Source organism: Hemiscyllium ocellatum, chromosome 4 (genome assembly GCF_020745735.1).
Source record: "Hemiscyllium ocellatum isolate sHemOce1 chromosome 4, sHemOce1.pat.X.cur, whole genome shotgun sequence".
Classification (NCBI taxonomy): Eukaryota; Metazoa; Chordata; class Chondrichthyes; order Orectolobiformes; family Hemiscylliidae; genus Hemiscyllium; species Hemiscyllium ocellatum.
This window is the reverse complement of record NC_083404.1, coordinates 18,002,763-18,028,214: the sequence shown is the minus strand read 5'-3', so window position 1 is coordinate 18,028,214 and position 25,452 is coordinate 18,002,763. Positions and strand designations below refer to the sequence as shown.

Genomic DNA, 25,452 nt, shown 5'->3' with positions numbered 1-25,452 from the left:
AGAATCAGAAAAAATTAGAAAAATAATTTCTCAGGTAATTACATGAGCAGTTGAGAGTCTACAGTGAAGCATGTTATGAAATGTCTGCAAAAGCATAAATCTATTGGCAAAATTACTATTTTTTTGCACCATGCATTCTCCAGTTCTTGAATTATGTTAGATTAAACTTTGTATTTAATACAATGTATAAAGAATGAGTCAACCATTGCTGTAGTATAGAAAACCAGCATAAAATGGGAATTAGCCTTGGTGTGTAATATAGCAGTCAGGATGCATTGTGGGGATAATGAATCTAATACATTTTATGATTTTGTCTCCAATTTTAAAGTTTGGTTGGCCAGTGTAGGAGATGTCCTATATATTATAAGTATTGTAATCAAACTCCTAAGTATCAAATTTTAACCACTAGTTTCACTTAATGTATATCTTACCTTCATAGTGATAGTGGAAGAGCTTTGTCCAACTAATTGACTTGCAGGTAGTGTTAAGTAGCTTCTTGGATAAAAGCAATGGAATTTTCACTTGTAGCAATTTTTCAGGTTTTTCAAATTAATGTACCACAATTCCACATCAAGTATTCTAGCATTAGGTGTAGCATGTGTTTTATATCTTTTGTAAAAAGGCTGCTTCTTTAATTTATACAAAGAGAAGCACTTTCTTCTCTTATCACTGTATTTTCTTTTCATTTAGCATGCTAGCCACTCCCATGACCTAAATGAACAATTAGCTGAATGTGTTAAATTGTGAACAATTTTGTGTCCTAAACTTTAAAGCCAGTAAATTGAATTAAATCATGCAAAGTCATTTTCCAGCTCCTGGGTAGAGAGTTGATGAATTGATCACAATTTGGTTGTTCACATTGAAGTCCCAAAACTGGGTGGAAATGCACATCTGCAACACAGGAGAGGTGGGAATCCCACTCGACTAGTAATCCATAAACCAGGCTAATTTTGGGGACAAATTAAAAACAGAAGAACTTCAGATGCTGGAAATCAAAAATAAAATCAACAATTGCTGGAGAACTTTGGAGAAAAGGTCACTGGACCCGGAACCTTAACTCTGCTTTCTCTCCACAGATGCACCTGACTTTGAGTTTTTCCACCAGTTTCTAGTTTTGGGGACACTAGTTCAAATCCCAGCATGATAGTTGGTAAAACGTAAATTCAATTAGGAAATCTGAAATTGAAAGCTAATCTCAGTGCTGGTGATTGTGAAACCAGCCTCAATTGTCTCCATGCTTGTACTCTTCAGAAAGGAATCTGCTATCCTTAACTGGTATGGCTCCTTTCAGACTACATCTTCACTATAGATGCAGGTCCTCCAAAGTTTGCAGGGATGCAGTATGTTTCAGGGACATCAAGAATTCATTCCATAGCTATCTAATGGACTAGAACAAGGAAGGCAACAGCCTATCTCCACATCAAGTCAAGGTGCAGGGGGCACCCATCCAAGTTACTAGAAGGAAACTAAATAAGTGGACCAGCACTGGAGGTATTCACTGGGGTATATTAGTTTGGGGGGCATACTTGTGTAATGCCTGATGAAAAAAAATGTTGAAGTATGAATTGAAATGAGTTATAAAATTATTTCACAACATCACTTGATTACACAGAAATTAAATCCAGTGAGGTTTGATCTGTAAAGTTGAGATACTTGAGACCACCTGTTATGATGGCCTTTGCACATTCAGTTACCATCACGGGGAAATGATGAAGGCTCCTGAAAATCGATCAGTAACCCATGCCTCTGAAAGACCGATTTTTGGTTCTTCATCCTCTCCATTTGTGCTTCATGAAAGTCTGCTGATCAAAGAGTTGCCAATCTCCCTACCAGACATGCCAGTCTTTCATTGTTCGATCCCTCTGTACTGTCTTCAATCAAGTGACGCCATTATATTTTTTGAGGTAACTTTTTCTCCTTCTGTAGACATGGCTCACACAGTGACCTCCCTCTGTACCACTGGGTTGGACAATGTGAAGCAAACAACATACAGAAGTATTGTAAGACTTCCCCAAATCTACTGAGGCACCAGAATACCATCTATAAGATTTTGGCAGACTGCTCAGTTATAGCCATGTGGCAGTGGTTATGTCTGTTCTTTGTCTCTGAATCAGAGTTGCGTACAGGAGTCAGAAGCCATGATTAAGTATATCTCCCCTGCCCACAGAATCTAGTAATGAGCATGGCCTGAAAGGTTGAGGTGATTGTGACTGTCTGTCTGAGGATGTATTAATAATGAAAACTTCTGGAAACCTCAGACTACCGACCTGAAGTCCTCCTGGTGCTCACGCACAATCTCTACATTGAGTGAAAGCCCTTTCATTCATAAGGCCACCTAGTTACTGTGAGGGAGTTTTGATGGCCACATGTGAGATTTCAATGGCCTGCTGCACTGGTAAAAACTCAGTCTTGGACTTGCAGCTGATAGCCCTCCTAACCAAACGGGCCTGACTTGTTGTGGATTTGATAGATAGGCCAGTCTGCTGCTACACTCCATGCAGGGATTGGCTACTGACTGGAAAGCTCACCTAGATCTGCAGACAATCCTTGGAAAGAACTGTAGGCAAAGAATTGGCATGCCAATGTCACCTTTAAAGTAAGTCATTGGTTTGTTGCTACTTCTCAGTGTCCTTATCTCCTGTTCCATTATTCTACTTAATTCCATCACTAAAATAAAACAAAATGTTGTAGATGGTGCTGGAAATCTGAAACTAAAAGAGAAATTACTGGGGAATCTCAGGAGGTCTGGCAGCATTGTGGACAGAAAACAGTTAGCATTTAGAGTCCAGTGACTCCTCTTCTGAATGTTGTGAAGGGGAGAAGTCGCTGGACTCTTTATTTTACTAATCCTGTCATTACCCAACTAAATAGGCATGGTCTGGAAACGCATTCCTAGACTATTCATCGACGCTAAGCCTCTGTTGGTACACCTATAGAGCCTTCTGTGAACAGCATGTCCTTATCCCATGTGTCCTTCCTGTCCAGACTCCAAGGCCTTTCTCTAGCCACTGAAATACCCTGACTGCCGCAAAGTTGCAGCACGTAGCAACCAGCTCGTCACCGGGCCACCTCACTGGATGCGAAGACCGATTCTAAATCTCAGTCGCAGATGAGGCCTTCACTCCCTTGTTACTCCGACAGCTTTTGTTCTGCCTCCTTTTTGGATCTGGGAGAGAGATCTCCAGCAGCAGCAATTCAAATTGGGACTACCCTCTGTTGAGTCATTAAACCTGATAACTGGGCTTGGTTGAGAAGACATGTGGCAAATACATTAACAGACCTACCATTTATCCATCATGACTGCTGAATGATTTCTCACCTAATTACACTTGGTGAATTGGCATGGTTTTTGACTGACCTTGTGTCCTTGCTAATATTGTAAATACCTGATAAAAGTCTTCTCTAGCAGCACCTTATTTATGTGAAGTGCCTTCCTGTCTCCATTCAGTCAACTAGTGATCTGTCCCCTTTGTGAAAACAGGCTGATGGTGGAATAGGCTGGGGTGTCAGGTTCACGTTACATTATTAACTGCCCTACCTTCAATAAAGTGTGGTAAACTTCTGCTGGTAAACTCTGAATTTACAAATGCAAAGATAGTTGTGGTGAACCACTCTAATGGTTTGTCTGCTATGTAATCTTTATTTTTAGAATGCTTGCTAATTAGTTTATTTTTGTGTTAACCCACAGCTCTTATGAATTGATCTCCCAGTCAAGAGCCATACTGAGGTATGTCTGAGGAATTGTATGCTTGTTGAAACCAGTTGACCTTTTTGGAAGTAACAATTCAACACTCTGCCAACCCCTGCCCCCACCTGTACCTTCCATTAGCTTGTCCCTAAAAATAACGCAAATGACAAACCTGTATCATCTTTTATTGCCAAGAATACACTCCTCAATGAGTTGTGATCATTATTCACTCGAAGTTCAAGAAGGTGATGCTGTCACCGATTCAAGTGGTAACAACAGTTTCAGCATGGTGTTTCAATTAGGGTGGACTCCCACTTTAAATTCTAGTGGTGAAGCTCAAAGAAGCAAGTGCAGTTATTACAATTAAAAAAATAGAATCATATTAAGCGAAACATTTTAACTCCTCAAGCAAGGAAACAAGAAACAATATGTTCAGTGTAGCATCTTCCTAAAGATGAGCCAAGAGTGAAAGTAGAATCCCTGCAGATGAAATATTCATTTAGGTGTACAGAATTTACCAGGGCAGCAACATAACGGCTGCCTCTGCTTCAGTTCATGGATGTTATGCAGTGTGTTTTGATCCAAAGCTGTTAACTCTACAGATTTCTACTTTCGTCTAAAAATCCTTTTCACATCTGTTGCGGGAACATATTGTATAGTCATTCCATGGGAACAGCTCATTAAATTATACTGTTCACAAGCACATGATTTCTCTGTCTCATCCTTAGCATACCAAAATTGAAATTTCTAGTTTTGGAGGTCAGTTAATTTTATTCCTTTGGCAGAGATAAGATGCTGTTTGAAACTTGAAGTGTTGCTGGGTTACTTGTAATGGGTAGTTTGACTATAATACCTCCCACTAATTTGTTTCATCAGCTGCACTTAAATCCTGTTTATCTATCTCCTCCTCTTGTCACTATGATTGTGACCATGTTCATGAAGGGTCACCAATCTGACACTACTAACTGTAAAATAGATTTCTGCTGTCTGCCACCAACCAAGGAAATAATTGCAAGGTGAGTGTTAACTGCACCCTCCCAGTCTCTGAAGTCTTTTAGAGTATGTGTGCATTTTCTCTATTTTGAGAAGCACCCGAGACATGATCTTCTCATTTCCAGCAGATTTGGAGGAACTTTCAATGGTTTTTTGTACTTTTACAGTGCATTGCTATACATGATGCCAGTTTTTAAAAAACCATCTAGGAGTGTCAGACTCACTGTAACCCATTAAACCATGACCATGGTCTGGGCATTGAAATTCTGCTCGTCTGGAATTGGGTGCGAAGGAGCAGCACCATCCTCTGTGGTCTTTTTTAACTTCAAAAAGTCGATGACTCACTTGTGGGTTATCCTCTTGAAATCTGGCTAAACTCAGAACTTTATCATCATCATCTGCCCACTCCATCTGACAGGCACATTGTGAACCTCGCCCAACCAAAGAACCACAACCCTATTTTAATGAAAAACAAGCCTGTGTCATTGCATCAAACCTCTTCTCCATTTTCCTCACAGCAGTGTAGGCAGGAAACAGTACAGCCTATGCTACCTTTTACCCAAAGCCAAAGCCACTGCAACTTCAGCTGTAGAGATTTAGTATGCAGACGATGTTTCACTTAGAAACTGAGCTCAAGAGGGGATTGTTAAGTCTTTCACGAAACCCCGGAAAAATACGTTTCAATTTCCAAATAGCTGCCCCAATACAGTACCTCGTTCCACTTTGATCAAAATCAATACATCTTGAGAGACTTCACTTGAAGTCGTCGGACATGGACAAGAAAATTCATCATTCTCTCTAATATGCCAGCATAGCCTTTGACCAATTATGGAAAGGAGTATTTGAATCAGAATTTCAATTCCAAGATCATGGTCCTGATTTAATGGGTTACTGTGATCCAGACACTCCCATATGTTTAAAACACTTGTCAGTTATCGCGATACACTGTAAAAGTACAAGCTTTGAAAGTTCCTCCAAAACTGCGAGAAAGAAATGCAGTCCGACAGCACTGCAAATGCCAATTTGCCCAACATTGAGATGCCAGTCGCACTAAAACCAGTCCCATAGGTGAGACATGTTTGAAACTAAACTCATGAGGCAGCTGGTTTACTTGGAAATTAGTAGCAGGCAGAAATTCCCAGGAACATAGAGGAAATGTTTTAGAGATGTCCTCAAAGTATCCCTGAAAAGGTCATACATATCCTTGCTTACTCATATGGCCTTGCTTTGTGATCTACCAAAATGGGAGAAGGCTCAAAATTTTTTTGGATTAAATTAGATTACTGTGTGGACACAGGCCCTTCGGCCCAACAAGTCCACACCGACCCGCCGAAGCGCAACCCACCCTGACCCATTCCCCTACATTTAGCCCTTCACCTAACACTACGGGCAATTTAGCAGAGCCAATTCATCTGACCTGCACATTTTTGGACTGTGGGAGGAAACCCACACAGGCATAGGGAGAATGTGCAAACTCCACACAGTCAGTCGTCTGAGGCGGGAATTGAACCCAGGTCTCTGGCGCTGTGAGGCAGCAGTGCTAACTACTGTGCTGCCCACTAATATGTCCAGAAAATGCAACAGGAGCATTCAGAGGAACAGTTGCAGAATCTGAGAGAACACACAAACTACAAGGTTACGGGCTAGTGCTGAAACGTGGGATTTGTTTGGATGGGATGGTATAAATTCCATGGCTGAAGGACGTCCTCTGTGACATTTGACTCTGTGACTCCAAGTGCCAAATTTTTTATCACTTGCTGTGCATGTGGTAGAATCTACATATCGTATTTTGGAATTGTTATCTCGGAAAACACACACCAGAGTTGAACCATCCTCCCAACAATCCCTAGAGACTGGCGAAGATGGAGACTAGGGATTTTATCTTTTTTCATTTGGCCCTGGCAATCACTTCATTTAATGTGACTTTTGGGATTTTCTATCACAAATTTAACCCATCAATGAGTCAAAAGTTAGCAGAATGATCCTTTTGTAGTCAGAAATTCCTTCCCCTTTATTGCTTAAGACTGCATCGTCACTTCCTCTCCAAGTTTATCTTCTCCACAAGTGGCACTTGTTGTTTTGATTATCTCCTCACCAATTATCCCTCCACATTTTGGTGATTGTACTGGCAATGGATATCTTTCCAGACACTGTTCCTTGTTCCTTTTTTCCTTTATGATTCTGTCATCTTCCAAAAACAAACTGTGTCTCAATTACTTTCTCCAACTGCCATCCTTTTTCTCTTGAAGAACCTCAAACAAGTCACTGTCCATAACTCCATTCTCATTTCTCCTGAAACTTCCAGTCTAGTTTAAGCACTACTTAACATTGAAACAGTTATTGTCTGTGATCGTAATTCATCAACTTGTTTAGTCTTCCTTCCGTAGTGTTCAGTTTGGTTGGTCAGTTTTCTCCAACACCTCTTTTTTTTCCACACAGCTCTGTGAGAAAGCTCTTGAATGGTTCCATTTGACTTGCCCAGATAGAGCTAGGTCACCTCCAACAGTCGTTTCTCCAACAGTGGTCCTACCCTGCTCCAAATTCATACATTATTTTTACCAACAGACTCCAAGATCTGAGGAAATCTAACCCCACTCTCCCTTAGCAGCATGTTATCTTTACATTGTCAATAGTTGTGGTGACCTTTTACATGTATATCATGATTTCTATTCCTCCTGCATAACAACTGAACAATTTCTGTACTGTAATAATGCTTACCTGATATTATCATAGGCTAATTATAGCTTTTTCCAGCTAAACATATGAACAAAACCATTACCCTTGATTCCCTCTGCAAACCTTTTTGCTTCTTTGCCACTGAATCTATTGGCCTGTCCAGCTTCTTTCTATACTGGTACTTTCCATGGGAGACGGGCCGTGTTCCTGATCACCCATGATAAAGTCTAGTTCAGTCAGGTCTCCATGGATCATATGGGACAGCACTTGTTGTCTCTGCTGCCTCTTTACAGGTGTTCCCTGCCCTGCCTTCCAAGATCAAAGTTGGCTTTCTCTTACTAGATACAAATTCTGTGATTTTGTTGAGTGAGGTACTTGCCTCCACATTATCTGGCAGATATTTTGCTTGAAGCATATTCCCTTTGAACTGTTTTGAGGGTGCTCTCCAGCTACCAGTTCTACACCACTGCTATGGCCACCTATATCCAGCCATTTGATGACTGTGGAGTTTAGTCTCCTGTATTTCCTGTGTCTTATTCCTACCCTTGATGTTCCTGATTTTGGAAGAATACTCTTTCACTGCTTGGACCGCCAGTCAAGTCAGCCTTTGGATCATGAAATTTTTCTCTACTCAGCATGTATCTCTCTCCTCAGGATTGTATCTTTTAAGCTCTTGATTTAGCCTAGAGGGATACTTGAAGAGTCAACCACATTACTGTTGGTTTGGGATCCCATATCGGACAAACCAGGTAAGGAAGGCAGGTTCCTTCCTTAAAAGAAAATGAGTGAACCAGCTGGGATTTTCCGATAATTGACAATAGTTTCATAGTCATCATTCGATTCTTGATTCAAATTCCATGGCAGGATTCCAAGCAAGTCCCAGAGCTTCACTAATCCAGAGACTCAAGTAATCTAATGGTAATGCTATCAGGCCATCACTCCTCCACCCCCCACTTACTGAGAATCCAGCATGCAATGGCAAAGCAGATAATCATATACAAAAACAAAGTGCTGGAGACCTCAACAGGTCTGGCAGGGTCTGTGGAGAGAGAAACAGAATTCACATTTTGAGTCCGATATGATTCTTCGGTGTTCCAAAGTTGCTCTGTTTATATCAGTAACATCCCAGGTCTATCTGTCCGCAATCATTCAGGAATATTTTTCTTAACAGCAATGTTTGTTCTTCATTGATTTAAAGCTTATTCTTTCTAACATGGATGAACTTGGATTCTCACATTTGAAATTAATAAATAAATCATAGGAGTAGAAATGAACAAGATGACAATTATCACAGTACCACCTTTTGCATGAACAATCTGCTGTAAGCCCAATTTTCTGCCCTTACCTGAATATCTGTACAGATATTGGCTTCAGATACTTGCCAAATCCCTTCTTAACATTTTTAGCTTTTACTTGGCATTAATAATGACAGCAAAACTGTCATGATGTGGAGGTGTCGTGTTGGTCTGGGGTGGACAAAGTTTTTTTAAAAAACACAATACCAGGTTACAGTCCAACAGGTGTATTTGGAAGTACTAGCTTTCAGAGTGCTGCTCCTTCATCAGGTGAACAGTTATCTCATGAATGAGCAGTGCTCTGAAAGCTAGTACTGCCAAATAAGCCTGTTGGACTCTAACTTGGTGTTGTGATATTTTAACAAAACTGTCAGCATTCACCATCAGTATGCTGTTGAAACTGGCGGCAACTTTGATAGTTCAACCGTGTGTAGAATAAAACAGAAATCCAGAGGTTTTCACCTTTTAAGAGGAAGTATTATTGAATTGATTTGATTTGATTTATTGTCACATGCATTGAGATAGTGTGCAAGACAATACTTTTCACTGACCAGACAAATCATGCCTTTATAAGTACATCAGTGTAATAGAACAGAATGCAGAATATAATGTTACAGATACAGAGAAGGTGCAGAAAAAGATCAACTCTAATATCTGCTAACAGCAGGGAAGAAGCTGTTCTTAAATCTGTTAAGTGTTTTCTGACTTTCTGGTGGAAGAGAGTATAACCAGGGTGGGAGGGGTCATTGATTATGTTGGCTGCTTTCCCAAGGCAATAGGAAGTGTAGACGAAATCAATGGAAGGAAGGCTGGTTTCCATGATGAACTGGGCTGTGTTCACAACTGTTTGCAATTTCTGACAGACTTGGGCAGAGCAGTTGCCATACCAAGCTGTGATGCATCCAGAGAGAAAGCTTTCTATGGTGCATCTATAAAAATTGGGAAGCGCATTGTGGACATGCCAAATTTCCTTTAGCCTTCTGAAGAAGTGGAGGCATTGGTGTGTTTTCTTGACTATAGCGTCGATGTGGATGGATCAGTATAGGTCGTTGGTGATATTTACTCCTAGGAACTTGAAGCTCTCTATCACCTCCACCACAGAACCATTGATACTAGGATGTGTCCTCCACTCCTCTTCCTAAAATTGATGACTCGCTCCTTCATTTTGCTGACATTGAAGAAATGATTGTTGTCTTTACACCATGCTACTAAGTGCTCTCTCTCGTTTGTGTGCTCTGTCTTGTCATGGTCTGACACACTACAATGATGTTATCAACAAATTTGTAAGTGGACTTAGAGTTGAATTTGGCTACTAAAGTTTAGGGGTAGTGGGCAAAGTTAACGCGGACTTGCAATCAGCAACCTCACACCCAGGCACATCTGCCCCCCCTGTCACCACTAACAAACGAGGGGATCGTTCTGCCTCAATGAAGGATGCAGGAGGGCATGCCAGGAGCAGCACCAGGTATACCTAAAAAAAAATCAGCACTCCTTGTCGTGAAACTACAACACTGGACTAAAATAACAAAGATAGCAAGTGATAGACAGAGCTAAGCAATTCCATTACCACAACCTGCCATGTGTGACTGAGGATGAATAAATAACTGTTGTTGTTGTGGTTCTGTTCACCGAGCTGGGAATTTGTGTTGCAGACATTTCGTCCCCTGTCTAGGTGACATCCTCAGTGCTTTGGAGCCTCCTGTGAAGCGCTTCTGTGTTGTTTCCTCCGGCATTTTATCGTGGTTTGTCTCTGCCACTTCCGGTTGTCAGTTCCAGCTGTCCGCTGCAGTGGTTGGTATATTGGGTCCAGGTCGATGTGTTTGTTGATTGAATCGATGGATGAGTGCCATGCCTCCAGGAATTCCCTGGCTGTTCTCTGTTTGGCTTGTCCTATAATAGTAGTGTTGTCCCAGTCGAACTCATGTTGTTTGTCATCTGAGTGTGTTGCTACTAAGGATAGCTGGTTGTGTCGTTTCGTGGCTAGTTGGCATTCATGGATACGGATAGTTAGCTGTCTTCCTGTTTGTCCTATGTAGTGTTTTGTGCTGTCCTTGCATGGGATTTTGTTGGTTTTGCTCATGCTGGGTATCGGGTCCTTTGTCCTGGTGAGTTGTCTGAGTGTGGCTGTTGGTTTGTGTGCTAGTTGGTTTATGAGTCCTAGTGGTCGTAATAGTCTGGCTGTCAGTTCAGAAATGTTCTTGATGTATGGTAACGTGACTCCTCCTTTGGGTTGTGGCATGTTCTCATCCTGTTGTCTTTAACTCTCTTTGAAGGGAAGCAGGTCACATCATTACAAAAGGTAAGTCTGAAATATTTGCAAACAATCTTCAACTAGAAATGCCAAAATGATCATCTTCAGCGAGAGACAATCTAGATATTGCCCCTTTAATGTTCAATGACATTGTCATCGCTGAATCACCCACTATAAAGATCTGGGGGTACCACTGACGGACTAGCAACTGAACTGGAGCAGTCATGTGTGACTACCAGAAGCCAGGAAGTATGCAGAGAATAACCCCTGGCTCCCCAAAGCCTGCCTATCATCTGCCAAGTATATATCAAGAATAAGGTTTGCATAAAGATTTGTAGCTCAGTTGTCAGTTGTTGTGGTTGTGGGTATGCTCGCTGAGCTGGGAAGTTAATTTGCAGATGTTTTGTCCCCTGTCCATTTTCAGTCCTTTGGACCCTCCTGTGAAGTGTTGCAGCACTGTCTTCTGGAGTTTATTTGGTTCTGTTTCTGCTTCTTCTGGTTGCAGGGTTTGGTTGTTCTTTGTAGTGGTTGGTATATTGGATCTAGGTCTATCTGTTTGTTGATGGAGCCTGTGGATGAGTGCCTTGCCTCTAGAAATTCTCTGGCTGTCCTCTGTTTAGCTTGTTCTATGGTCGTTGTGTTGTCCGAGTCAAATTTGTGGTCATCTGTGTATACAGCTGTCCAGGACAACACAGACCTAGACCCAAGATAGTGGCCAGTACAGCAAACAACGGGAACGAGCAACTGGGGGAATGGAACTAAATAAATTTCAGAAGACACCGTACAGCAGCTCTTCACAGGAGGCTCCAAAGCACTGTAGTGTCACCTAGACTGGGGAGAAAAAGCCTCCAAATCAACTTCCCAGCTCGGCAAACATATCCACAACCAACATATATCAAGAAATTGATGGAATACTTTCCACTTTCCTGGAGAGGTTAGGTATATTTCCAGCAGCATTCCTGAAGCTTTACAATATCCAGGACAAATCATTTTGCCTGATTGACACTACCTTTTAATTATCATTCTCTCTAAGTTGTTTCCACCCTGAGGGTCTGTTGATGCTGATGCCATTTGAGGATTGATTTCCAATTTGAGTTCGCTGCTGTGCACAAACCTGCACTAAGGGGCAATGTGGCTTCATCATACAGTTCCTTTACCACCAACACACTGCTGCTACTGCTGCCTAGTTTAATTATTGCAGTATGTCAGGCAGCATCCGAGGAATGGGCTTATGCCTGAAACATTGATTCTTCTGCTCCTCGGATGCTGTCTGGCCTGTGTTTTTCCAGCATCACATTTTTTCAACTCTGGTCTCCAGCATCTGCAGTCCTCACTTTCTCCTAATTATTGCAGTAACTCACCATGATGGTTCCTTTGGCAGCACCATCCAAACCCTGGATTTCTACCACCTGGAAAATGAAGATATTTGAGAACGCCATTCTCTGCAAGTTCCAATCCAAGTTATGCACGTTCTGATGTGATAACCATCTCAGTGCTTTTTCAGTGTCACTGGATCCAAGTCGAATTGTTCCTTTCCTGGCAGCATTGTGGGTGTCCCTACACCAAAAGGACTGCAGCAGACCAAGAAGGCACCTCCCCACCAACTTCTCCAGTGCAGTTCGGGAAAAGCAACTAATGCTGCTGTAGTCATTGACATTCTCTGCATTTTAAAATGTAACCTCTCTGCGCCATGAGTTGTCCTCAGGATTGGTATTTATCTTAATGGGTCATAATAGGTTAGTGCATCATAAACTCAAGCCCTGTTATTTGCTGAGGCAAGATATGAACTTTTTAAACAGACATACACTCTCGCAATTTGTCAATTTCAGACCAAGGTTGAGAGAAAGCAGAGACCAATTTCTGTTCTAAATAAAAATTATTTATAAAAATTAATTTGAACATAGAACAGTGCAGCAGGAGCAGGCCCCCTTCAGCCCAACCATGACACTATTCCAAACTAATCCTATCTGCCTGCACATTGGTGTGTATCCCTCTATTCTCTGTTCATTCATGTCTGTCTAAATGCCTTTTAAATACTGCTATTGTAGCTGCTTCTAGTACCTCCCCTGGCACTGCTACCAGGCACCCAACACCCTCGGTAACTTGCCTCAGACATGTCCCTTTTAAACCTTCCTCCTGGCATCTTCAACCTTTGCCCCCTGGTATATGACATTTTGCCCCCCCTGGGAAAAAGCCTGACTACCCAAATTTTGTAATTTCTGCCTTTCATAATTTTACATACTTCTATCGGGTCGACCCTCAGCCTCTAATGCTCTAGTGAAAACAACCCAAGTTTGTCCAACCTCCGATCCAAATAACATCCTGATAAACCTCTTTTGCCAAAGTCTCCACATCCTCCTTACAGAGTAGCAATCAGAATTGCACACAATACTGCAAATGTGGCCTAACTAAAGTTTTATACAGCTGCAACATGACTTAGCATATAGCTACAAGTAAACAGATGTAAACTGTTGGTTTATAACATTGCTAATCAAAATTCTAACCACCTTCTATAAATGCACAAACACAGACAAACAAATAGGAGAAGAGAGATTATTGGCACAGGTAGAGAAAAACTGGCAAGTCAGTTCTTTGGTCTTTGCTTCACAATTCCGAAGTTGAGATGATCCTACTTTGGCTTGCCTGGCCCTTGGAAATTCGACTTTTCGGGCATAAGCCCTTCATCAGGAATGATCTGCTTAGTTAACTGAGAACCAGTCAACTTCAGTTTGTAAACGGCTCCTAGGATTCTTGGTCGCCTGTACGTTGCAGGAACTCAGAGCCACTAAAAGAATAGAGCTCATAGTGATGCACATTTTCTTGCTGTGAAAATGTACAGCCATTCTGATAAATCTATTTTCTTTCTAAAGAAAATAGATTTTTCTCCTGGCAATCCACACAGAAATAAAAGACATGGTTCTCAGAAACCATCAATTAAAAATCATAAGGCCACAAGACATGAAAAAAAGGAACTAAATTACTTTTAATTTTAAAAGACTCCCACAGTCCAGAGATGTGCAAGTTAGGTGGATTAGCAATTGGAAGTGCAAGATTACAGGGATAGGGTGGAGGGGTGGGATGAGATGCTCTTTGGCGGAATGGTGTAGACTTGATGGGCCAAATGGCCTGCTTCCACACTGTAGGGATTTGATGATTGTTAAATTCCATCCCCACCATCTCTGTCTGTAGTTGGAGGTGAATCATGAGATATCTGATCGGCATGGACGAGTTAGACCAAAGGGTCTCTTTCCGTGCTGCACATCTCTATGACTCTAATACTGTGTATCAAGTAAATGTGTTGCTGTGATTCCATTGAGAGGTCTATTTTAAGCAATCTCAAAACTACACACAATGAAATTCTGAATAGGTGGTCTTCTTCAATGTAATCTATAATGAATTTAGAAACTGATTGCATTCCATTGCTACAATAAGGCATGTTACTCAGAGGCTGGAGTTCTATTTCACAGAATAGGATTGCAGATTCCGGATTAGTCAATAGGTAGAAGTCTTGGATCAACATTCCATCTCGGACGTTATAGGTAAAAGTACACCGCAATATAGTTTCTTTTAAAAAGCTGGATTTAAAAATGACTTGAATCAGAAATGTTACAATAACATATCTCTACCAGCCTTAACTGAGAGAAGAGTGGTAACTACAGTGTGATAAATCCTGCTGAGACTTTACCAAATTCATGAATTTATTATTTTATTTTTAAAATTCTTACTTCAAAAATCCAGCTGCTGAGGTGTAAGTATTTTTCTGTAGTTTGGTTTTTCTTGCAGTATTTCAAATTTAAGCCATCTGTTCATTCTCATTTCTTCTCCCTATCACGTACGATAGAATCCAACGACTCCCCTTCACAGCAAATGTGATTAAATATCCCACGGCTTCAGAGCGTGTCCCTCTCATGGAGGTCAATAATGTGGTTGGAGTGTATCCGCAAGTTGTGAGAATTCACTTCAATCAAATCAATGGTTATATTTTTAATGAAAATATGAATAAGAGTGGATCACCTTTACCTACATGAGGGGTGGTCGATAATTAGCAGAAGCATTTTAACTTGGGACAAGTGCATTCACCATCACTTCGAAAACTTTTCTTTACTTCCAAGTCCAGTCCTCCTTCAATTTCACATGCCCCATGAAGTTTTGTTTCTTTATCTGGCCTTTCCTTGCCCTGCTCCAATTTCTCCATCACATCTGATCTGGCAGTCACCTTCTCTTCCAATGTTTCCACTATGTCTTCTGTTTTCTCTCTGCTAAGGTTACCTGAGTGGATGACCATGCTTTTCATCGTGCCTGTCTGGCATTCTGCAATTAATCTTTCTCCTCATGACTAGAACTATGAAAGAGTCCTCACTTTACACCATACCAATCCTTGTGTTTATTTAAGGTCAAGATGAATATATTGATTCTTAATCAGTTGGGAAATCGAGCAGTGTGGCAAAGTGGGTGCGAGGAATGCCAGATCAGCCAGGATCCTATTAAACACCAGAGCAGGCCTGAAGGACCAAACCACCTACTTCTGTTCCTATTCCTTATTGTCTCTGGTCAGTCATGACTTTTGATGAATCATCTAATGTTGGTAAGGTTTGGGGAAGTCAGGAGGTGAATTACCCTCCCAACTGCTAATCGCAGTCTGGTGGCCATCAGGATGTTTTTGGAAGGGGATTCAGTAATGGTACTTGCATTCAAGTTCAAGGTGAGTTGGTTTGATTCTGCCTTAATTGCCAGGCAATTTTGTTGTGTGAATGTTACTTGTCACCTATTAGCCCTAACCTGATTGTTCCCACGCCTTGCTATATGTGATCTTAACTGTGGTTTCCATGTCATTATACAGTAGTTGCTAGTAATGGTTCTTTGCTATTTAGAGCTTCTCCCACCTTTTATTTTACTTGCCCCACAATAACCCCAAATTGTCCTTCTTCATCATTTTTATCATTCATTGTGTGTTTTCATAATTTTCTTTTCTTTCATTCTTTGCTCCCCTTCTTTCCCTTACTCTGCATTTTATTCCAAACTTGTTGATGTGGCTCCCAGTTTGAAAACAGGCTGACAACCTGGAAATGTTAATCCTATTTCTTTTTCCCTATGCACTGCTAGACTTTTTGAGTATTTCCAGCACACTCTGTATGTTCCTGACTTCTAGCATTAATATTCTGCCTATCTTTTATCAGGTTATTGACCCACAGTTCTCAGACTCTGTTCTGTGGCCTGTGATCCTTGTTTGATTAATAAATGAGCTTAGTGAATAAACCGCCATTCATTAATGCATATGAAAAGCTTGGCCGACTGCATGATGAACCTTTATTGTTAAATTGTGAGAAAGAGATTCTGCATTTTACTAACACAGTGAACAACCTGGATGCTTTTAAAAGGTAGTTTTCATGTGAGGGTGAAGTTAGTCCAGTGCTTGATAGTGATGAGAGGTTGCCTCCCAGTAGACATGATGTTACTGTGCTTGAGTTAGACTCGAATCTGGCTCTAAGTACCTATTGATGTATATTTATATCGATACTTTGTCAAAAAGCATGACAGTGTAGCTTCATCTAGAATCATCAGACACAAGATTACTGAAAGAGAAAGTGCCATCTTTTTGTACATGTTGTAAAAAATGACTCCACATATTTCCGAATGAACAGTAAATCTGTCAAGACTGACTAATGTCTTCAATGTTCAGAAAATGTAGATGGAAATTGCTTGCAGTGTACCAGAGGTTTTCTGATTTTTATTTGCATTGTACTAGTTACCTCTAAAGGTAGCATTTGTCAAAATATACCTGTTCAATAAACTTGATTTTTTTTTGTGGTTCTTATGTGGGTTTTCATGTTTGGATGACACTGAATTTTTAAATCAGCCCTATGTGTGCAATATCTTCTGCCTTTGAAGATGTGGTATTTCAGAACTTGTAAACAAAGCAATCATCTCAGCAAAAGCTTCTCTCATTAGGTTAGCTTCATCAAAAACATTTATAAGTTTTAGAAAAATAATTGCATTCCGAAGCAGTGCTGTGTAAATCCTATGGCAATTCCCAAACAGGCAACACCTTGGCTCATTACCTGTATTGACATTCTTCATCACATGAATCTCCTTCTCCTCCAAAAGGGGATTTTGGCTTATATGGAGTCCATGCCCTTGTGAGGGGATGTGACAAAAAAAAACATGCTTTACCTTTTTTCAGATTGTAATCAATAACACATCGCTATTCGAGGTTAGTAAATCTTACATTGAATAAAGGGCATTGAATAAATGGAAGATTAAAACTATATCAATTAGTGGTTGCATTCCCATGCTTTACGATTAATCTGGGGGGCCTTGGGTTCCAACCAGTCTCACGGGTAGTGTATTTTCACTAAACTACCAATTACTCATCGCATTTACAGTTGGTTGTGTCTTCCTCAGAGTTGATACTTAACTGTAGCTGACTTTCAGAACAGTACAAGGACAGGCCCTTCAGCCATCAAGGCCATATGTAACCTTTCTAAACTAAAAACCTTTTTCCTTTACCTAGTTCCTCTATTCCCGTCTATTCCTATATCTGTTAAGATGTCTCTTAGACAATACTATTGTATCCACCTGTACCACCTACTCTGGCAATCCATCCAGGTACTTACCACCTTCTGTTTTTTTAAAAAAAAAGACTTGCCTCTCACATCTCCTTTAAATTTTCCTCCTTTTACTTTAAACTTATGCCCCCTGGTGATTTGATATTTCTACTCTGGGGAAAAAGAGTCCAACTGTCCATTCTATCCATTGCATTTCATAATTGAGTAAACTTCAATCAGGTCACCCTTCTTCCTTCAATGCTTAGCTGAAAACAAACTAAGTTTGTCCAATCTCTCTCCATTGTTAACACCCACCAAACCAAGCAACATCTTGGTAAACTGTTTCTGTACCCTCTCCAAAGCAACCACATCAAAAGTAGAACCAAATTAATTTTTAGACCATATTTTCAATGAATGTATCTGGGTTATTGCTATATAAATTTCATAGTTGTCTGGATATGCAGTAATTTCTAGAATTTAATACTACTGGGTTGGAGCTATGATGTTTCACTCCAGGAAGTTATCAAGTTCAAGAGTTCATTTAGGCTAAAGTGTTTGGCTGCCAGCAAATTTTCAGTACTATATTGTTAGTCTTGCAAATTATTTGAGTTCTCAAAATTTAAATAGACAAAACAGAAACAAAAGTCTCAATGTTAGATAAGGGTTGTTGAAACTCAGTAACATACCAGCTTCCATTGTCTAGCAGAATGAGGGAGACCATTCATTGGGTTAATAATAGATTCCACTATGCATAATTGATTTTTATTTTAATGTTGCAACTTTACAGAGACACTACATACGTTTATATAAATGTTAAACTTAATGAGCGAACCAATATGACACCCATCAATATATGGTGTACGTTTTGAATTGAATTATAAATCGTAGCAATAGTTACGTTGTATACTTTAGGCTTGATGGTAATAATAAAGTGAGAGTCCATCAATAGACGCATGTTGAGAATTCTTTTTCTTATTGGTGACAACCTTTGTGAAATAGAAAGTAACTCCCAAGACACTGGAAACTGAGAGGCAGCTTGAGGGCGGACTGCATAGGAATATTTTTAAGACATATTTGATCTACAAGGATGTGTAATGTATGCTGGAGAGTCAGCAAAATATAGAAGGCTGTGTGAGAAACGGGGTTATAATGGTAGGGGGCTTCAACTTCACTAACATTAACTGTGATCGCCTTAGTGTGAAAGGATTAGTCAGGATGGAATTTTTAAAGTGCAACTAGGAGAGCTTTTCGTGGCAAAATGTTAATAGTCCTGCTAGAGATGGGGCAGTGTTGGATCTAATCTGAGGGAATGAAACCAGTCAAGTGTTTGAAGTTTCAGTGGGTGAGCATTTTGAGGGTAGTGACCATAGCTCTGTATGTTTCAAAATCATTATGGACCGTGCAGCAGTCTGAACGGAGGGAAGGCTGATTTCAATATCATCAAACAGAATCTGCCAAACGTAACCTGGGAAGTCGTCATTTGGAAAATGAGAGTCTTATAAAAGAAGTATTATAGTAAGAATTCAGGTCCAGTATGTTCTTCTAAGTGTAGGGCAAGGGCAGCAAGTCTAGGGAACCCCTAGAAGTCCAGGGATATCTAGAGTTTGAGAAAGGAAAAGAAGCAAGCATATATCAGGTACAGAACATATATAAAAAAAAGGGGGAGGCACATCAAAAGTACAGAGTGTAATGTGGCGCGATGTGTCTTGAGACGGGTTTGTTCAGTTCTGGCTCTTTGAAAGAGGGATGTTGCCAATCTGGTGCCAAGGTGTCTACTCTGCAGAAAGCTGAGTAAATAGCTTTGGGTTTTTGACAAAAGAAGCAGGAGTGGATGGAGTCACACAGGCCCAAAGTTTTTGTTTTGCTTTCAGTTATTGAAAATGGAGTTTTTGAAGTTTAAGCTGCTAGATACAGCTCTCCCGCTCTCTCTTTCTTCAGCCAGAAGTTTGAATTCTTTGCTGCAACAGTGAGAAGACAACACAGTAAATTTCCATGTCCCAGGGTCTGTTTAAGGGATTCTGGTATTTTGGAACAGTTGATGAGCAGTAGTTAACTTACATTTTGTTTATTAAGTCTCTTTTAATAGTTACAGTTATCCCAATACTTTTTTGTTGGTATTTTAACTATAGTGTAAGAATAAAGTATACTTTACTTAAAACCTAGTGCCTTGACCAATTGAATCAGATGTGGTACACAGCACTTCATACTTGCCTTTAAATAAGATAAAGTCAGGGCCCGGGCTATCTCATGGATATATTTGAGTGGGTGTTTGTTCTGGTCCGTAAACAGTAGAGAGTTGCTTAAAATGAAATAAGCAGGGCAAAGAGGGACCACAAAATATCTTTGAAAGATAGGATCCAGGCAAACCTTTTTATTACATACATTAAGAATAAGAGGATTACCAGGGAAAGAGTGTGACCAAATAGAAGACCAAAGCGGCCATCTGCGTGGAGCCAGAGTTCTTAAATGACTATTTCTCATCTCTACTCTGAGGAGAAAGACATTGCAGCCAGGGTTATCAGTTGGGATGGTGAGGTTCTTGAGCACATTAACATTAATAATGAGATATTAAATGATTGAATAGGCGCACAAGTGTGTAAGTTCCCAGAGTCTGATGAGATGTATCCCAGGCTGCTGTGAGAGGTGTTGCTGGAGCCTGGCTGGAGATATTTAATACTTTGGTGGCCACAGGCAAAATGTCAAATGTCCGAAGGTTGACTAATGTGGTTCCTTTGTTCAAGAACAGCAGCTGGATAGACCAGGCGATTACAGATTAGTAGGTCTGATGTCAGTAATAGGGAAGTTCTTGGGAAAAAATTTCAGAAGATTGGCATTGAACATGGATAGTCAGTATGAATTTGTTAGAGGGAGTTCCTGTCTGACTAATTGAATTGACTTTTTTTTTAAAAGGTTATTAAATATAATAAGGGTAGTGCAGTTGATGTGGTTTACATGGACTTCAGTAAGGCCTTTGACAAGACCCCACATAAAGACTGGTCTAAAAAGTAAGACCCCATGGGATCCAAGGCAAGTTGACAAACTGGATGCAAAACTGGCTTACCAATAGGAGCAAAGGGTAACGGTGGAGGATTGTTTTTGTCATTGGAAGCCAGGGTGGTCCCACATAGATCAGTGCTCGAACCCTTGCTGTTCGTTATATACATGAACACCTTGGGTATGAATGCAGAACAATCTTGATTATCCGAACATTAATTATCCAAATTTTTGTATTATCTGAACAAGATTTCATGGTGCCTGTACATGCATTTCAATTGAAGAAGGAAAATTCTATTCCTCATCCATTTAATGCATTAGTTTGTAAATTGGAACAGGAATATAGATGCAAATATGCTTTAATAAATAATTAACTTCAAATATGTACTTCAGACATGTTAGAGTTGAGTTTTACACTTTTTAATAAAAAGGCTCTCTGAGACTTATTCTCCCCGAGGACAAAGGTTTGTGACTGTGAAGACATAAGAACAACATATGTGCAAACCTGAGCTGTACGCTCGAACAGCAGCATTCCCTCTCAACATTGACTCGCTTCATTTTGCAAACCTAACAATGTTTTTTTTCTTCAGCTCATTCTCCAGAGAGTTAAGTCAAAAAGGCGTTTGCATTTTCTTTTGTTTCCATTGCTTTTTCCTCCTGTTATCCCATGAAGGCTCCTTTATTACCAAACAACAAGTAGTGCAATATCTTTCAGCTGACAAGAATATTTAATGTCACTTTTTTTGATGGGGAAGAGTGAGTTAGCACACGTGAAAATAAACAGGAGGAAAGCCTGATGAGCGGGAACATGGGGAAAACATGACCCACCTAACAAAAAATTGATGAGAGGATGGAAACTGAAGTCAGGGGAAAAAAACTTCCCTCTCTCTCATGTTCCCCCTGTATTTTGCACATCTTTCTCTGAGCTCGGCAGTTACTGAGGGAGGGACAATGTTTGGTTAGTCCGGATGGCGGGACACTGCCGAAAAGAAAGATGCTGGCTGCTGTCGAGGACTGGGATAAAACCAAGGAAAACATCAGCGAAATGTTTCACCGACTTCAGTTGAACTCTAGCCAAAAAGTGATTTTATTTGTAAAAATATCATGAATTTTTAAGTAGTATCCAGTGTTTGTGCACATTTTATTGATTGACTGGAATAAAAACTCTGTAAACATGCATTTTTTTTAACGTAATTATGTTCAGTATGCCTTTCTTTGGTTACGATCAGATCAGTTGTCCGAACAATCAGTTATCCAAACAAAATACTACCCGCCAGTCTGGTTTGGATAATCGAGGTTGTTCTGTAATTGCTAAGTTTACAGATGACATGTAAGCCGGTGGTAATGTTGACAGTGAGGAGGATGGTCTCAGGCTGCACCGTGACATTGATCAGCTGGTTAATTGGGCAAAGCAATGGTAGATATAATTTAACTCTAAGTGCAAAGTGATTCCTTTTTGGGAGATCTAATAAGAGTAGGATATGCACAAAGATTGGATAGGTTCCTAAGGAGCACTGAGGAACAAAGGGACCTTGGTATCCTAGTCCATAGATCCCTGAGGGTGTCAGCACGGATTGACAAAGTAGTGAAGAAGACATACAAAATGTTTGCCTTCATTAGCCAGTGCGAGGAGGGTTTATGTCAGCTTTATGAAACCTTTTTTGGGCCGCAGATGGAATATTGTGTGCAGTTCTGTTTGCCACACTATCTGAAGGATGTCGTTGCACTGGAGAAGGTGCAGAGGAGATCCACCACGATGTTGCCTGGGATGAAAAGTCTCAATTATGAGGAGAGATATGATAGGCTAGGTTTGCTTTCCCTGGAACAGAGGAAGCTGAGGTAAGGATCTGATTGAGGTACGCAAAATTATGAGAAGAGTGTAGAGAGAAATGACGGATGTATATGGAGGTTGGTGGGATGGTAGGTGAGGACCAGTGGGGTTCTGTCCTGGTGGCGATTGGAGGAGCGGGGCTCAAGGGCGGAGGAGCGGGAAGTGGAGGAGATGCGGTGGAGAGCATCGGCGATCATGTCTGGGGGGGAAGTTGCGGTCATTGAAGAAGGAGGCCATCTGGGTTGTTCGGTATTGGAACTGGTCCTCCTGGGAGCAGATGTGGCGGAGACGAATGAATTGGGAATCAGTCCCAACCCTCGAAACGATGATCTCCATCGCATCTCCTCCACTTCCCACTCCTCCGCCCTCGAGCCCCGCTCCTCCAATTGTCACCAGGACGGAACCCCACTGATTCTCCCCTACCACCCCACCAACCTCCATATACATCGTATCATCCGTCGTCATTTCTGCCACCTCCAAACGGACCCCACCACCAGGGATATATTTCCCTCCTCTCCCCTATCAGCATTCCGAAAAGACCACTCCCTCTGTGACTTCCTTGTCAGGTCCACACTGCCCACCAACCCAACCTCCACTCCCGGCACCTTCCCCTGCAACCACAAAAAATGCAAAACTTGCGCCCACACATCCCCCATTACTTCCCTCCAAGGCCCCAAGGGATCCTTCCATATCCACCACAAATTCACCTGCACCTCCACACACCTCATCTGTTGCATCCGCTGCACCCGATGTGGCCTCCTCTATATTGGGGAGACAGGCCGCCTACTTGCGGAACGTTTCAGAGAACACCTCTAGGACACCCGGACCAACCAACCCAACCACCCCGTGGTTCAACACTTCGACTCCCCCTTCCACTCCACCAAGGACATGCAGGTCCTTGGACGACTCCATTGCCAGACCATAGCAACATGACGGCTGGAGGAAGAGCATCTCATCTTCCGCCTAGGAGCCCTCCAACCACAAGGGATGAACTCAGATTTCTCCAGTTTCCTCATTTCCCCTCCCCCCACCTTGTCTCAGTCCCAACCCTCGAACTTAGCACCACCTTCCTAACCTGCAATCTTCTTCCTGACCTCTCCGCCCCCACCCCCACTCCCCTCAACTTATCACCCTCACCTTAACCACCTTCCTCCTATCGCATTTCCAACGCCCCTCCCCCAAGTCCCTCCTCCCTACCTTTTATCTTAGCCTGCTGGACACACTTTCCTCATTCCTGAAGAAGGGCTCATGCTCGAAATGTCGATTCTCCTGCTCCTTGGATGCTGCCTGATCTGCTGCGCTTTTCCAGCAACACATTTTCAGCTCTGATCGCCAGCATCTGCAATTCTCACTTTCTCCTGAGTATTTCAAATGCTTGGGCATTGTAGGTTATGGACCAAGTGCAGGTAAGTGGGGTTAGTGTAGTTTGGTGTTTTTTTTGGTTGGTAAGACATGGTGGGTAAAGGGCCTGACAATTAAAACTTCCGAATTAAAATCTTCACGTCTTCTTAAAACCTACATTGGCTCCATCTAGTGGCAGTAATATGTAGAGTTATTTAATTCTCTTGCATAGCTAAGATGAAAAGAGGAATACAGATGTGTGGCCATACATCTATTTTTGCCCATCACAAATAAAACCACAATTCACTCTTCATATCAGCTATTTGCATCTCAGTCCCAAACCTTCAAAACAAAAGAACTCTAAACTTGGGGCGGCACGGTGGCACAGTGGTTAGCACTGCTGCCTCACAGCGCCAGGGACCTGGGTTCAATTCCCGCCTCAGGCGACTGACTGTGTGGAGTTTGCACATTCTCCCCGTGTCTGCATGGGTTTCCTCCGGGTGCTCCGGTTTCCTCCCACAGTCCAAAGATGTGCGGGTCAGGTGAATTGGCCATGCTAAATTGCCCGTAGTGTTAGGTAAGGGGTATATGTAGGGGTATCGGTGGGTTGCGCTTTGGCGGGTCGGTGTGGACTTGTTGGGCTGAAGGGCCTGTTTCCACACTGTAAGTAATCTAATCTAATCAATCCATTAACACTATGGGTCACTATCCATACTTGAATGTTCCCCTTGTTTCTTAATGATCAATTCTGAAAACCAAGTGAAAGACAAATTCTTATCTGGTAGTTGAGGAGTTTTGGCATGATATTTTCTGAGTTGTATTCGACTGAGCTAACACAATAAATAAAGCAAAGGTAGGAACTTCCAGAGAAACTCAGCAGGTCTGTGAAGAAAGCAGCGCTAACAATTCGGGTCTGGTGATACTTCATCAGAATGTGATGCTATTTCTCCAGCAATTCTTGTTTGTTTCAGATCGCCAACAAATCTTTGTTTTAATTTAATATAATTAAGCATTTTACTTAAATCATTCACTTTCACTTCACAGTAACCTGGCACATTATATTAATCTACAAAAGATAACCAAAAAAACCTGTGAATGCTGTAAATCAGGAATGAAGACCTAAGTTGCTGGAAAACCTTAGCAGGTCTGGCGCATCTGTGAAGAAAAATCAGAGTTAACGTTTCAGATCTGGAGACCCTTCCTCAGAACTGACCCAAAATTTTGACTCTTGTTTCTCTTCACAGATGCTGCCAGACTTGCTGAGCTTTTCCAGCAACTTCTGTTTTTTTGTTCCTGACGTTAATCTACAAACTATCACAATCCCTTTCTGTTTCAATCTTAGCCATTTCTGTGCCATGATATGTTTTGCAACTATTTTTCCTGTCATTGTGTCTATTTATGTGTAGACACTGCAATAGTTGTTCTGTTTAAGTTATGCGATGTTCGTACATGTCATCAGTAATTACTGATCTGGTTAAAACAGCAAGCTGTTTAAAATGTTTAAAGCAGGCAATGTTATTTTGAATCTTAGAATGTTTTATAAATCCAAATAATGTAAGCAGTTAGATAAGGAAAAATTTGTTTATTAATCATCAAAAGAAAAATTTAGGATAGAGCCAGATAATTTCTGTTAAGTTAATACTTTGCACTTAATTATACAGAAAAGAAGCAGGTGATGTGAATTTTATGGCAACGTTATAACCATTATGGTAGAAAAGGCAGACTAAAAGGGTTAATGTTGTATAAGGCTCTGGAAGGGTTAATACTCAGGAATGGCTTAAGCTGTACCCATTATGGTGTCATTTGGACTAGCATCTCAAAGGAGTAAGATCTACTAT

The 25,452-nt window shown here is 41.1% G+C and overlaps 1 protein-coding gene across 4 annotated transcripts in view; it reads left to right on the top strand.

Annotated features, from left to right (window-relative positions):
• The window catches only part of pag1 (phosphoprotein membrane anchor with glycosphingolipid microdomains 1), a 154,500-nt gene that overhangs the window by 70,103 nt on the left and 58,945 nt on the right, over window positions 1–25,452 (top strand). For 2 of the 4 annotated variants that reach the window (XM_060824159.1, XM_060824158.1), the window contains exon 2: window positions 3,689–3,727. The exons of the other annotated variants lie outside the window; for them this stretch is intronic. The gene's annotated coding sequence lies outside the window, so the exon portion shown is untranslated. The remainder of the gene's footprint in view (window positions 1–3,688; window positions 3,728–25,452) is intronic. 4 annotated transcript variants of the gene reach the window in all.